This window comes from Sapajus apella, unplaced genomic scaffold, assembly GCF_009761245.1.
Source record: "Sapajus apella isolate SASKATOON/1434 unplaced genomic scaffold, GSC_monkey_1.0 scaffold19, whole genome shotgun sequence".
In the NCBI taxonomy this organism is placed as follows: domain Eukaryota; kingdom Metazoa; phylum Chordata; class Mammalia; order Primates; family Cebidae; genus Sapajus; species Sapajus apella.
Genome location: NW_022436959.1, coordinates 2,875,549 through 2,890,348, shown reverse-complemented (window position 1 = coordinate 2,890,348; position 14,800 = coordinate 2,875,549). Strand labels below are relative to the sequence as shown.

The 14,800-nt window shown below is 39.8% G+C and overlaps 1 long non-coding RNA gene across 2 annotated transcripts in view; it reads left to right on the top strand.

Annotated features, from left to right (window-relative positions):
- The window catches only part of LOC116557358, a 231,370-nt gene that overhangs the window by 23,556 nt on the left and 193,014 nt on the right, over window positions 1-14,800 (top strand). The window lies entirely within an intron of this gene.

Genomic DNA, 14,800 nt, shown 5'->3' with positions numbered 1-14,800 from the left:
TGTTTGTTTATTTGTTTGCTTGTTTTCTCAGTGTTTTAGGTGCTCATGCCACCTCTGCTGCAGAGAAGCTCTAGACTCTGGCCACTCATAGGTTAGAGATAGGAGAAAAAAAAAGAGAGGAAAAACAGAAAAAAAATAAGAAAAAACAACTTGGAATATATTCTACACTTTTCAGCTTACAGAGTCTCTGTTTGGCTTAACAAAGAAGATTTCTCTGAGTTTTGTTGTCTGCTCCTACTGCTTAGTTCCATAATTAGGGCCACTCTCATTTCAAAGCAGTGAAATAAAAAAGGAAAAATAACGCAGGATTCTCATTCTAATACAGTTTTTTCTTCAAGTTTTGACTTTCAAACTATCTTCAAGTGTTTACTTTTCAGAGTCCTAAAATAGTTGCTTTCTGTATTCATTTTTAGCTATAATCTGTGAGAGACACAGACTATAAAGGGCTGACTTTATCTTGGCCAGCAATGACAGTGTCAGTAATATTCAACACCTAATAATTAATGAATTCTATGTACAACCTGCATCTCCTATCCTACCCTCTTTAGGAGGACTTTTAAGAATGCTAGATGTAGAAATTTTATAGACATTGTGGGAATTTGACTTCTGTTTTCAGTGGCAGAGGTGGTAACAGCTTTGTTAGGTAAGCATTTTCTGGCCTCTACTTGGGACTCATTTGCATATTGGTAGCTTCAACCTCACACAAATCATATTGATCCAGTATCCCATTTTTATGTTCACACTCTGGAAACATGTACTACTGCTGCTACCAATATCTGCAATATTTAATGTAATTGCTGGTTTATTATGTCTGTCTCCTCCTTGAGATTCCTTAAGGACAGAAAATCTTCTCTGCCTTCCAAGATCCTAGCACAGATTCTGACACATAGCAGGAATATAATAACTTTTTTTAATGTGTGACCTTGCTTTAAAATTGATTTTCATATTCTTGCAATGAGGGACAGCATTTTTCTTGTCTTGTTAAACAAGTATGGTAAAAATCCTCGACAAATCTCTGAGAACCACCTTGTAATTGCAGCCTTCTCACGCCTGAGAAAGGTAAACACTACACACAAGAGTATCATGGAGTGGCCACACTGCATCTTCTCTGCTTCAGAGATAGGTAAATTAAGGTACGGGGAAGTCAGGTGTCTTTGTATTCAACCTTAGATTCTTAAGCACCTCAAAGAAACTGAAATTGAGAATCTGCATCAACCCAGACTTAGAATGGCAGTTCTGGTCTCAATTTCCTTCAGGTTCATAATAGAATACACAACTCAATATCTATTTACACATCACTGCTTTTTCTTTTTGCATTAAGACATCACTTTAGAATAGGTTTTCTGACTTCCTCTGTGTCACTGACTGCATTAACAACCAAAAGCATGGCTGAGCCATGCTTCACTGACATCATTGTGTTCCTACCTTGAATCATTTTCATCCTATTGTGAAGCAAAAGCCTTAAAAATGCTCTTTTTTTATTTTTAAAGGGTATTTACATTTAGTCATTTTATGAGTGCAGTCAAGGCAATTTCATGTTATTTTCCAAGGCTTTTACATACTTGGAGAACCTGACAAAATGCATCTGAGAGGTTTCAGCAAGAGGTCCCATCAGTTATTCACCTGCACGTTCTAAATTGAGCGTCTACCCTGTCCAGCTGAATGCTTCATTCATCTAATTGCCTGGTACAGTTCCATGGCCCTCAGGAGCCCCACACACACCTCACACTGTCACAAAATTGCCTTCAGACAGGGTTCTGATTTCCTCCAGAGAATTTTAAATTCCAGCTAACGGGTACCAGTAAACAAATAAACAGGAAAAGCTTCGAAGGCATGTGCCACAGACTTCTGCTCAGTGCAAGTCCTGTGTATGAGCAAATTTAGCAGGGTCTCCAGAGCCTGGACAGCAGAAAGCTGTACTTCCTCAAGAATACAAAGGATCCTCTCACTTTCCCAGTGATCCCACCATGGTCTAGTCAGCTGACGGATTCACCTGGAGAGTCTGCAGCTCCTCACTAACTTTTTACTGTGGGAACAGAAAGAACAGGATCCTGCTGGGAGCCAGGAGCTCCTGGGTTTAATTAATGGCCTATTGGCTTGCTTCCCTTCCCCTCTCTACCATGTACACTGGTGGACACTGGTTCCCCATTCCTGAGGTTCAGTCCTGCCCTAGATTCCAGGTCTACATCAAGCCTGAGAAGGTTTTGAATGAGAAGAGCTGAGTAATTTGCTTGGTCAACAATTTTTGAAACAATGCTTGAGATAACCTTTGGAACCTGGGTTCTTCAACTACAGGGTTTCTGTCTTACTTTTCTCTTACAGGAGGGTCAGTGCTTTTATTCTTAGCCAGCTTGTTCTTCATGTCCTCTATCACCTGGCCTCAAATATACAATGAGAACTTCCTGGATGCCTTAGTTTCTAGATGTCCAGTTCTACCTCCCCCTAAACCAATGACCTCCATCAAGGACACAATGGGTTTGTCTGATTGTGTCAGAGGATCAGACAGGCCCAAATCTAATTGCAAGCTTTGCCCCTTTCTAGTTGGAGGGCCTTAGGAAAGGTACTTAACATCTCTGAGACCTGATTTTCTCATCTCCAAAACAGTTTTACTAAGATGTCCTAAAGATTATTACATAATATATAAAGAGGCTAGCAAACAATAAATGATGGCTATTATTATTAGTAGTAGTAGTATTTGACTATCCATTTCTTCCATGATTATTGGCTGGGTTTCCAATACTCTTCAGACTTACTTTTCTTTGATGACACTTCAGTGAGTCCAAGGCTAAAAGGGTCTATCTTTGGCCCAACTCATAACATTCAGATATATTAGAGGCTTTCACCTGAACTTGGGAGTCCTTGGATTACTGGTCCTAACTGAAATATTTTTTCTGCTTGTTCTCTGCCTTATTTGTCCTTTTACTTCCTGAGCCCCTAATTTATTCATGTGAAAAAGCAAAATTAAACAATTTAAATTATGTAAAAATAGCTTTACTCTTAGGTCAATTACAATATCTTGTATTGTTCAGGAAATGACTGGATGTTGATGGTTATGTACATCATCTAAAATGATAGAATGAATGCTTTAGACACTCTAAAAATAGATTGTTCTATTTTTCTCTACTTGACTGATGATCTCTTTGGATCCAAACAGATATTCACAATATTAAAATTATAGTAAATGGTTTTGTGGTCGTAACCAATGGCGAAACCCCATCTCTACTAAAAATACAAAAAAAAAATTAGCTGGGTATGGTGGCGGATGCCTGTAATCCCAGCTACTCAGCAGGCTGAGGCAGGAGAATTGCTTGACCCCAGGAGGCAGAGGTTGCAGTGAGCCAAGATTGCACCACTGCCCTCCAGCCTGGGCGACAAGAACAAGACTCTATCTCAAAAAAAAAAAAAAAAAAAAGGGAATTTTAATCTTTCAATCTGAGTTAGTTCACATCTACCCTCTGACATGGAAAAGTCTTTACTGGTACTGCTAAAAGAAGCATCAGAAAGAGATTAGGTAGAGATGACCTTTCCGTGATTTAAGAGGAAGACTCTGATATGGTTTGGCTTTGTGTCCCCACTGAAATTTCATCTTGAATTGTAATCCCCAGGTGTCAAGGGAAGAACCTAGTAAGCGGTGATTGGATCATGGGGGCAGTTTCCCCCATGCTATTCTCATGATAGTGAGTGAGTTCTCACAAAAGCTTTAATGTGTGTGGTACTTCCTGTCGTGCTTGCGTGTTTTCTCTCTCTCTCTCTCTGTCTCTCCCTCTCTCTCTCGCTCTGTCTCTGTCTCTCTCTGTTACCTGCCTGCTGCCATGTAAGATATGCCTTGCTTAGACTTCATCTCCCTCCATGATTATAAGTTTCCCGAGGCCTCCCCAGCCATGCAGAACTGTGAGTCAACTAAACTTCCTTTCTTTATTAATTACCCAGTCTCTGGTGGTGTTCTTCATAGTAGTGTGAAAACACACTAATACAGAGAATTGGTACCGAGGTAGTGGGGTACTGATAAAAAGGTAACTTGAGAATGTGGAAGCAACTTTGAAACTGAGTAACAGGCAGAGGTTGGAACAGTTTGGAAGGCTCAGAAGAAGACAGGAGGATGAATGAAAGTTTGAAACTTCCTAGAGACTTGTTGAATAGTTTTGACCAAAATGCTGATAGTGGTATGGACAATGAAGTCCAGGCTGGATTATCTCAGATGGAGATGAGGAAACTATTGGGAACTGGAACAAAGGTCACTCTTACTATGCTTTAGCAAAGAGACTGGCAGCATTTTGCACCTGCTCCAGAGATCTGTGGAACTATGAACTTGAGAGGGATGATTTAGGGTATCTGGTGGAAGAAATTTCTAAGCAACAGCATTCAAGAGGTAATCTGGTTGATTCTGAAAACGTTTAGTTACATGTGCTCACAAAGAGATGGTTCAAAATTGGAACTTACATTTAAAAGGGAAGCAGAGCATAAAGGTTTGAAAAATGTTCAGCCTGATAATATGGTAGAAATTTTTATGGGATGAAATTCAAGCCAGCCGTAGAAATTTGCATAAGTAATGAGGAACCAAATGTTAATCACCAAGATGAAGAAAAAAAATATCTCCAGGGCATTTTAGAAATCTTCAAAGTAGCCCCTCCCATCACAGGCCCAAAAGCATAAGAGGGAAAGATGTTTTCAGGGCCCTGGGCCCTTCTGCTCTGTGCAGCCTTGGGACATGGTGTTCTGTGTCCTAGTCACTCTAGCTCCAGCTGTAGCTAGGAGGGGCCAAAGTACAGATTAGGCCATTGCTTCAGAGAATACAAGCCCCAAACCTTGGCACCTTCCGCATGTTGTTGGGCCTGTGGTTATGCAGAAGATAGGAGTTGAGCTTTTGGAACCTCCACCTGGATTTCAATGGATGTGTGGAAAAGCCTGGATGTCCAGGCAGAAGTCTGCTGTGGGGATAGAGAACCTCTGCTAGGGCAGTGCAGAAGGGAAATGTGGGGTTGGAACCCCCATACAGAGTCCCCACTAGTGTACTGCCTGGTAGAGCTGTGAGAATAGGGCTACCATCATCCAGACCCCAGAAAGCTAGATCCACCAACAGCTTGCACCTTGCACCTGAAAAAGCCACAGGCACTCAATGCCAGCCCATGAAAACAGCTGTAGGGGCTGTGCCTTCCTGAGCCACAGGGGGAGCTGCCCAAGGCCATGGGAGCCCACCCCCTGCATCAGCATGTCCTGGGTGTGAGACATGGAATCAAAGGAGATCATTTTGAAGCTTTAAAATTTAATGACTGCCTGGCTGGGTTTCAGATTTTCATGCGGCCTTTGGCCCCTTTGTTTTGACCAATGTCTCCCATTTGGATGAGAACATTTACCCAATGCCTGTGTCCCTATTGTATCTGGTTTTTTTTGTTTGTTTGTTTCTTTGTTTGTTTTGAGATGGAATCTCCCTTTGTCACCCAGGCTAGAGTGCAGTGGCATGATTTTAGCTCACTGCAACATCCACCTCCCAAGTTCAAGCAATTCTCCTGCCTCAGCCTCCCAAGTAACTGGGACTACAGGCACATGCCACTGTGCCCGGCTAATTTTTGTATTTTTAGCAGAGATGGGGTTTCACCTTGTTGGCCAGGCTGGTCTTGAACTCCTGACCTCAGGTGATCCACCTGCCTTGGCCTCTCACCATGGATTACAGGTGTGAGCCACTGCACCCAGCCCACATTGTATCTTGGAAATAACTAACTTGCTTTTGATTTTACAGGCTCGTAGGCAAAAGGAATTTGCCTTATCTCAGGTGAGACGGACTTGGACTTTTTGGTTAATGCTAGAATGAGTTAAGACTTTTGGACTGTTGGGAAGGAGTGGTTGGTTTTGAAATGTGAAAAGGACATGAAATTTTGGAGCGGCCAGGGCTGAAATAACACAGTTTGGCTCTGTGTCCTCACCAAAATCTCTTCTTGAATTGTAATTTCCAGGTGTCAAGGGAGGAAACTGGTGGGAGGTGAATGGATCATAGGGATGGTTTCCTCTAAGCTGTTCTAAAGATAGTGAGTGAGTTCTCATGAAAACTTATAGTTTTAAAGTGTGGCACTTTCTGGCATGCACTCTCTTTCTCTCTCTAACCTGCTGCCATATAAGATGTGCCTTGCTTCTCCTCGGTCTTCTACCACAATTGTGAACTTCCTGAGGCCCACCAGCCATGCAGAACTGTGAGTCAATTAAACCTCCTTTCTTTATAAATTGCCCAGTTTCTGGTGCTATTCTTTATAGCAGTGTGAAAACAGTAATAAAGACTGCTTCCTTGGACACTAGAACCATGATGGCATGAGGGATGGAGTTATGAATGCATAATAGCAGAAAGCTCTTTACCTCAACATTATAAAGATAATAAAGATATAGTTAACAATGATTGGACACACATTGTAGGAAAAGAAATGTGTGAATTCCATTACAGTATTAAATTGAGCAATAGTGTTTGAAGCAAACTATGGGCATTATTCTTTATTTTTCCCCTCCTGTTAAAGGAGAGAGTAACCTCTTTTCAGGTATGGATTGCTCGTCTCTTTCTTCTGCATGCCTCATGCCATGGATGCCCCATGCAGGTGTAAGCTAGATGACATTCTTCATGTCAGGATCATTTTCTGTTATTGCAAAATAGTCAAACTAAGTTTTAAAGAAAATAATCTGTCATGTGCATTTCTATAAGACGTTTTATTCCAACACATGGTATTAAGTAGGAGTTATGGGCTCAATTGTGAATTTATATGAAAAGGAGGTTAGGACACAGACAGGCATAGAAGGAGCACGTGAAGACACAGAGAGAAAACACCCGTCTGCAAATGAAGAAGAGAGATCCCAGAAGAAACCAACCCTGCCAATAGATAGATACATTGATCTCCAACACCTGTGTGTGGTATTTGGTGATTGGAGCCCTAAAAAACTAATATAATAAGTATGCCTCAAGCATGGCTTCTGTGTTTCATTTCAGTGCTCTATGTTCTGGCCAATTTTCTATCATCTTCCTTTGTGTATGAATGAGTCCCCTGTGGGCAAAAGCAGAGGCCACCCTGGGGGCATACCTAGATGGGTGTTTTCTCCCTGTCTTCACATTATCTTTCTTCTATGCCTGTCTGTGTCCTAATCTCCTTTTCATATAAATTCACCAGTCATATTGGATTAGGGCCACCCCAACAAACTCCTTTAAATTTAATTATCTCTTTAAAGACCCTGTCTCCAAAAACAGTCACATTTGAATTACTGAGGGTTAGGGCTTCAAAACATGGATTTTTGTGGGGAACAAAATTGAGCCCATAACTCCTATTTAATAGCATGTGTTGGAATAAAAAGTCATCAGTTTTCTTAGAGGTGCAAAACATGCCTTACAGGGAAAGTAGTTTCTCTGCATGAGCAAGACCTAGATCAGTCCCTGGCTTCTTGTAGGTACTTGGGAAATGTTTCTGCATACATTTATGTATAAAAACAGATCCCATGTGCATGACTTTTATGAAGAATCAGAACTGGGTGAATGGGGGAAACCAATGGGTTCTGCAAAATTCTGGATAGAGTGGGATCGAACCACCAACCTGGGTGGATAATTTGAGAGACTCAGGTCTCATAATCCAAGTTTTCTACTATCAACGTCCACATCATGGCTCTAATCAGCCACGTGAAAAGTGGTTCTAGCAAGCTGTTCCCACATGAAGCTGGGAGACACCCACTCTGTCATCTATCCAACCACCACTTACGTCCTTTTCCCTCCACATCCCTCCTCTTTCACCATCCCTCCCCTCCTACTCACCTTCTTCAGGTAGCAGGAGTGGGAGGTACCAGAAAGCAATAGACTTACTAAAGAGCCAAGCCGCAAACCTTTGCCTCCGTTTACCTTTTTGGTTTCAGACTCTCTTAAGGCAAATTTTCTCAAAATCATCTGCTACAAAAATAGGAATTCAGAGAAACATTTACAAACTATAAAAGTAGACAGATATCACCACCTTCCCCATCCTCCACCCATCCAGGCTGTGACAGTGTAAAATCTGTACACTGAACACCCATTCCCTTGATGGTATTTGGATCCATTTCCAATTGAGAGGCAGTCATCCATTCTTTTTCATTTGCTTCACTTTCACTGGTAAGAAGTTAGTGGGAAGTAATGACTCTAGAGGCCTAGAGTTGTTGGGTTTTTAAATTTTAGGCCTGGAAGGTAAGTCCCTTCTAGCAAATGCAAAATTATTTTTAAACTTAAAGACACGGGCTACCACTACATTATAGTAACCAGCTATTCTGCAGTATAACCTACATTCATTCATGTATTCAGTTTGTACGAGTGTTCTGTTTCCAGCATAAAGGCTTTTAAAAATTAAAGATATAAATTAGCTATTATTAGAGAAACAGCACAATAGTAAAACTCCCCCTACATTGGTATAACAAAATATTGTTGATAGACTCTGGAGGGGACAGAGAGTTTCTAAAGAATGAACAAACTATTGAGTAGAGAGCAGAAATCCCACCCAACCAGCAAGTGCTCTATGCTGATCTTCAAACAATGGGTTCCTGGATCTTAGCAATAACAACAGAAACAACTGACAACTAACCGAGCATTGACTGAATCTCATGTGCTTTACATGTATTTCATTTTTTCCTTCCAACTCTCATTTTTGAAGAAGATACCTTTAATATTTCCATTTTATAATGAAATTTTAAAATGTTAAATAAATTATCCAGCTAGTAAATAGTAGAGTAGGGATTCAAACCCAGTCTTTATATATATACTAATATTTTGATCCCAGAGCACCCCATATAGTGTCGGGTACTTTAAAAAGAATTAAGAAAATGTTGAGCCATATGGGGGATGATTCAGCCATATTGTAGGGATAGAAAACAGTAAAAGTGACCCAAATACCCTATCTTTAAAATTTTTATATGTTTTAACCATTTATTTTCCACATTATTATGCAGTGTTTGCTGAGCATCTACTGTGTTCCAGGTTCGGTGCTAGGTGGAAAACAGGAATAAATAACATATAAACTCTTTTATTAAGTAATTTAGAGTACAATAAAAGACTCTAAAGAAAAACAGATCATTTTTAAATGATCAAACTATCTGACAGGTGAAGTGGCATTAGCAGATCACAGAGGGGATGGTCAGGACTGGCTGCTGGCAGGAGGGGACATCTGAGCAGAGTGAGGGGCAGGGGTGTGGGAGGAAGACAGGTAAGACCTTAACAGGCTAAGGGGACAATGTGAGCACTGGCAGGATAAAGAGTTGCTGAAAAATTCCAGCAGTTCATTGTTGAAGCAAACGGTGTGATGTCTGGTGGGTTCCTGATCCTGGAGTGGAGGTGGGATGCAAAGCGTGGAGATCCTTTCAAGGCACCAGAGAGGGAGAAAGATTAAACAAATAGGACAGGTGGGTGGGTGAAGGAGAGAAGAGCCACTGAGATCATCACAATTCAAACAAAACTGAAACAAGTGTAGTTCATGTCCATGAGTTCTCTTGCTCTCTCCTGTTTTCTATTAAAACGTGCAAACTAGCACCGTAACACTTTTTGTAATTTCATGACAAATGCTATCATCTTTCATAGCCAGCAGATGGCACTAAATATACATAAAATGAACATTTTACGCACCATAACTTTTTTTTTTTTTTTTTTTTTTTTTTTTTTTGGAGACAGGGTCTCACTGTTGCCCATGCTGGAGTGCAGTGGCAGGATCATGTCTCCCTGCATCCTGAGCTCAAGGGATCCTCCTGCCTCAGCTTCCCGAGTAGTTGGGACCAAAGGCACCTACCTCCTACTTATTTTAAAAGAAATTAATCCAGTCTCTACTGTTCTCAGGGGACTTTTCTCTATACTAGGAACTCTAAAATTTGACAGTGGTCTGGATCTGTGAGATAGGGCAGGCATCTCATAGATACAGAGTCCTCTCTTCTGCCAGGGGCTATGGTCTCAGAGGGATTTCCTCAGGGGATCCCAGTAAGGTTATAAAATGAATAATGGCCATGGTAGCACCATCTCTGTGTGATGAGGTAAATTTCTGTAAAACTAGAATGGGTGAAGCGATGAAACAAGGAAAGTGTCATAGCTGTTAGAGGAAGGGGAAGCAGGATTGGGCGGGTAAAGCCTTCAGCTGTGAGGCTAGTTGATATCTATGAAAGAGGAAGAAAGCAGGAGAGCCTCCAACTGCAAAGGACAACTGACCAGGGCTTGGCTTGCTCAGTGAGGAGCTTCAGACCAAAGATGAAGCAGTTCATCATTGGGCTGAAACAGCCAGGCCCTACAGTATTCTTTGCATCGGGTTTGGCTCTGTCCCCATCCAATATCTCATCTTGAATTGTAATCCCTATAATCCCCACATGCCCAGTGAGAGACCAGGTGGACGTAATTGAATCATGGAGGTGTTTTCTCCTGTGCTGTTCTCATGATAGTTCTCACAGGAGCTGATGGTTTTATAAGTGTTTGGTAGTTTCTTCTGCATTCATTTCTCCTTCCTGCTGCCTTGTGAAGAAGGTGGCTTGCTTCTTCTTCACCTTCTGCCATGATTGTAAGTTTCCTGAGGCCACTTCAGCCTGTGAGTGAGGCCACAGGCTGTGAGGCCACCTCAGTCTATGATGAACTGTGAGTCAATTAAACCTCTTTCCTTTATAAATTACCCAGTCTTGGGTATTTCTTTATAGCAATGTGAGAATGGACTAGTATACCTTCCTTGCTCAGTCATTGGCTGGGGGTTGCCCAGGAAAAATGTGGTATATCTTCTTAAAACTTACCAGATTGTGTATCATAGGATTTTGAAAAAAAATAAATTGCATTAAAAGGTCAGGCGCAGTGACTCACGCTTGTAATCCCAGCACTTTGGGAGGCTGAGGAGGGTGGATTGCCTGAGGTCAGAAGTTCAAGACCAGCCTGACCAACATAGTGAAACCCCATCTCTACTAAAAATACAAAAAAAATTAGCTGGCCGTGGTGGCATGCACCTGTAATCCCAGCCACTTAGGAGGCAGAGGCAGGAGAATTGCTTGAATTTGGAAGGCGGAGGTTGCGGTGAGCCGAGATTGCGCCATTGCACTTCAGCCTGGGCAACAAGAGCAAGACTCCGTCTCAAAAAAAATGCATTAAAATTCACATCTCTCAGGATGCGTTTCTTCATTTGTACATTGGTGATAATACCTACTCATAGAATGGTGAGACTCAAGCAAGGTTCTAATATAAAGGCACATGTACATGTATGTTCACTGCAGCACTCTTCACAATAGCAAAGACATGGAATCAACATAAATGCCCATCAATGGTGGAATGGATAAAGAAAATGTGGTAGATATATACCATGGAATACTATGCAGCCGTAAAAAAAGATGAGATCATGTCCTCTGCAGCAGCATGGATGGAGTTGGAGGCCAGTATCCTATGTGAACAACACAGAACAGAAAACCAAATACTGTATGTTCTCCTTATAAGTGGGAGCCAAACATTGAGCACACATGGACACAAAGTAGGGAACAATAGGCACCAGGGCTGACTTGAGGGTGGAGGGTGAGAATTGAGGAAATACCTCTCAGGTACTATGCTTATTACTTGGATGACAAAATAATCTATACCAAACCCCCATGACATGCAATTTACCTATGTAACAAACCCACAAATATACCCCTGAACCTAAAATAGAAGTTGGAAGGAAAAAAATTTATTGCACAAATGGAAACAATAAAATCTACAATTTGAACATTTATTTAAATAGCTGGACCTGTCATCAGAACAACTCTTGATGCTTAGTTAAGCACCCAGAGCTACCTAAAGAGAACCTGAGGCTTAAGAACACTGATGAGTTATCAAAGCCCTACTTTGAAAAGTACAAATATATGTTAAATATTATATTCATATATATACAGACACATTTTAAAGAATTGTAAAATGCACACTTATGTACTTAAAACCAAGAAACTGAATAGCAACACTGAAGCACCCAGGGCTTCTCCTGTATTGCATTCTTTCCTATTAAGTAACCACCAGCCTATGTTTTGAATTATGCCTATGCTGTCACTGTTTTGCCACACCACATCTTCTATAATATTGTTTTCTTGTTTGTTTTTGGCCATATGTAAATGGCATATGTAGAGACGTGGACACACATCCCCTTTGATGACTTAGTTTTTATCTTTAACACTCTATTTGATATTGGTTCCCATTGATGCTTGTGCCTGTACAATATTCCATTGTACGGAAATATTCATTTTGTCCATTCTGTTGGTTGGCCTTTGGGTTGTTTTCAGCTTTTTTTTCAGGTACAAATAATGCTTCCATGAACATTCTTGTAATTGTTTATTTGGTATATTTGTACCAACATTTCTTTAGGGTGAAACTGTGAATTGAAACAATAATACCTTAAAACTTATTACATAATAAGTTATTTTCCAAGGTGGCTCTACCAATTTACACTCTTACTATAATTTCATGAAAGTTCTTGTGGCACTGTCCTCACCATTTCTTATCAGATTTGTAAATGTTACCATGTGGTTTTAATTTGCATTTCTCTATTTTCTTCTAAAACTTTAAAAGTTTTGCCTTCATTTAAGTCCTTGACTCATTTAAATTTGACTTTTGTGTATGAAGTTATATATACACCTGTCGTTTTGAAAATGTCCTTATATTTCTCATATTAAGAATTTTCAAAGATTTTTCTTCCCCCTTATCTCAATCCCCATCCTTTATGAAGAGACTCAGTTGATTAATCAAAGGATATAAACTCATACAGAACTCCAGAGATGTACATTTTCTAAAGAATATGGTGAGTTTTTCTGGACGTAGAACAAATACAAATGAAAATAATAACAAATACTATTTTGGGCCTCACAAATTACCAAAATATATTCTTACTCAGGCTAATTAATCCTAGTGAGAGTGTTGTAAAATGAGAATTGTTATACACAGTAACTTTTGGTGGTGCATACAATCCTTTTGCAAAGGTAATTTGAGGCAAACTGCATTGAAGGCTTTAAGAGTGTCCACAATTTTTGAATAAATCTTAATGAAATCTATCCTATAAAAATAACTTTAAAATCATAAAGAACGCACTAAGATATTCATTGCAGTGTCTGTATGTATATCTTAACGACTTTTGAGCTATTGCCATTTTGCTATATATGTATGGATATATGTAATTGTCCCCTTTAAAAATTTCCTGTTTTTTCCAAAACTAATTTTCTGAGTTTGTCCTTCATATATGATAGAAATATGTAATTTATAAAAATATAAAATTTTATTATTAAAAGTACTCAGCTCGTTGGAGCTTATCAGCAGCAAATGATAGAACACAGATATTATTTATTGAAGCTGTACATTAGCTTCTGACAACTGGATCATGGAATTGTTGCAGCTTGGGTGCACCTCACTGCTAGCCGTAGTTTCAGAGTAATGTGCAAAAATGGAATCCTAGAAGCTATGGAAAAAGCTTCATTGCATTAAGTGAAAATCTTCTCATGTTTCAAAAGATAAAAAATAAAATATATAAAGACAAGAATTCAGTAGAACACTTTGTATAAAAACAAGCTGCAGTCCAGTACTCCTATTTGTTGACATCAAATAAAGGTGAGACTATTTGGAATTCTGAAACGAGCTAACCTCACTCTGTAACTGGATATTACCGAAATGGTTATTAGTGAGCTGTAGGAGGAGTGCAGAAGAAACTAGTGTTTGTTGAGTGCCTGTATGTGCCACATATTTTAAAACTTTCATTTCACTAATCTTTATAATGACCCTGCCAAGTAGGTAGTGCGAGTTCTACTTTACAGGTGAAGAAACGAAAACTCATGGAGTAACATGACCAACCTTAGCACAGTACTGACATACAGTAAGTGCTTAATGAATATCTTTTGAATAGATAGTAGGCAATATACCTAACTAATGGAAGAGCCAGGATTCAAACTTAGATTCATCTCATTGCATAGCTCACACTATTTCCATTATAGTACATTGCTTCTGTGTGAGACTATACAGAATCATTTTTAAATGGCTAAGAAAAAGCACTGCCAATGTAAACATGGCTAGTAGGTCCAGCAACCTATGATTTCGCCCTTTATATCAGAATAATGTCAATTTTAAAATGTATGCATTGTAAAGGATGAGAAAAGACAGAAAACAGGAACTTCAAGGGCTTTACACTTAACACTGATAGTACATGAAAATAACATAAATATGAAAATGTCATATGTATATGGAACACTTTATTAGTTAACACAGCTCATCCATTTTTTTTGTTGAATTCTGCTAGCTTAAAAATTTATTTTACTTTCAGTTCTGGGATACATGTGCAGAACCTGTAGGTTTGTTATATAGGTATACATGTGCCATGGTGGTTTGCTGTACCTATCAACCCGTCATTTAGGTTTTAAGCCCTGCAAGCATTAGGTATTTGTCCTAATGCTCTCCCTCCCCTGGTCCCCAACCTCCCTGGCCAACAGGCCCTGGTGTGTGATATTCCCCTGTGTTCGTGTGTTCATATTGTTCAACTCCCACTTACGAATGAGAAAATGTGGTATTTGGTTTTCTGTTCCTACCATTTCCCTGCAAAGGACATGAACTCATTTGTTTTCATAGCTGCATAGTATTCCATGGTGTGAATGTGTCACGTTTTCTTTATCCAGTCTATCATTGATGGGCATTTGGGTTGGTTCCAAGTCTTTGCTACTGTAACATTATCTGAAAAGCATTACTTTAATTTTATGACTGTTAGGTGTTATGCCTCTTGTCCTTTTTTGCCCCACACATCACTGAAACAGATTATTTGAAAATGCTAAAATAAGTAAAATGTGTGGCATGCTTTCTTAGATGCTTTGT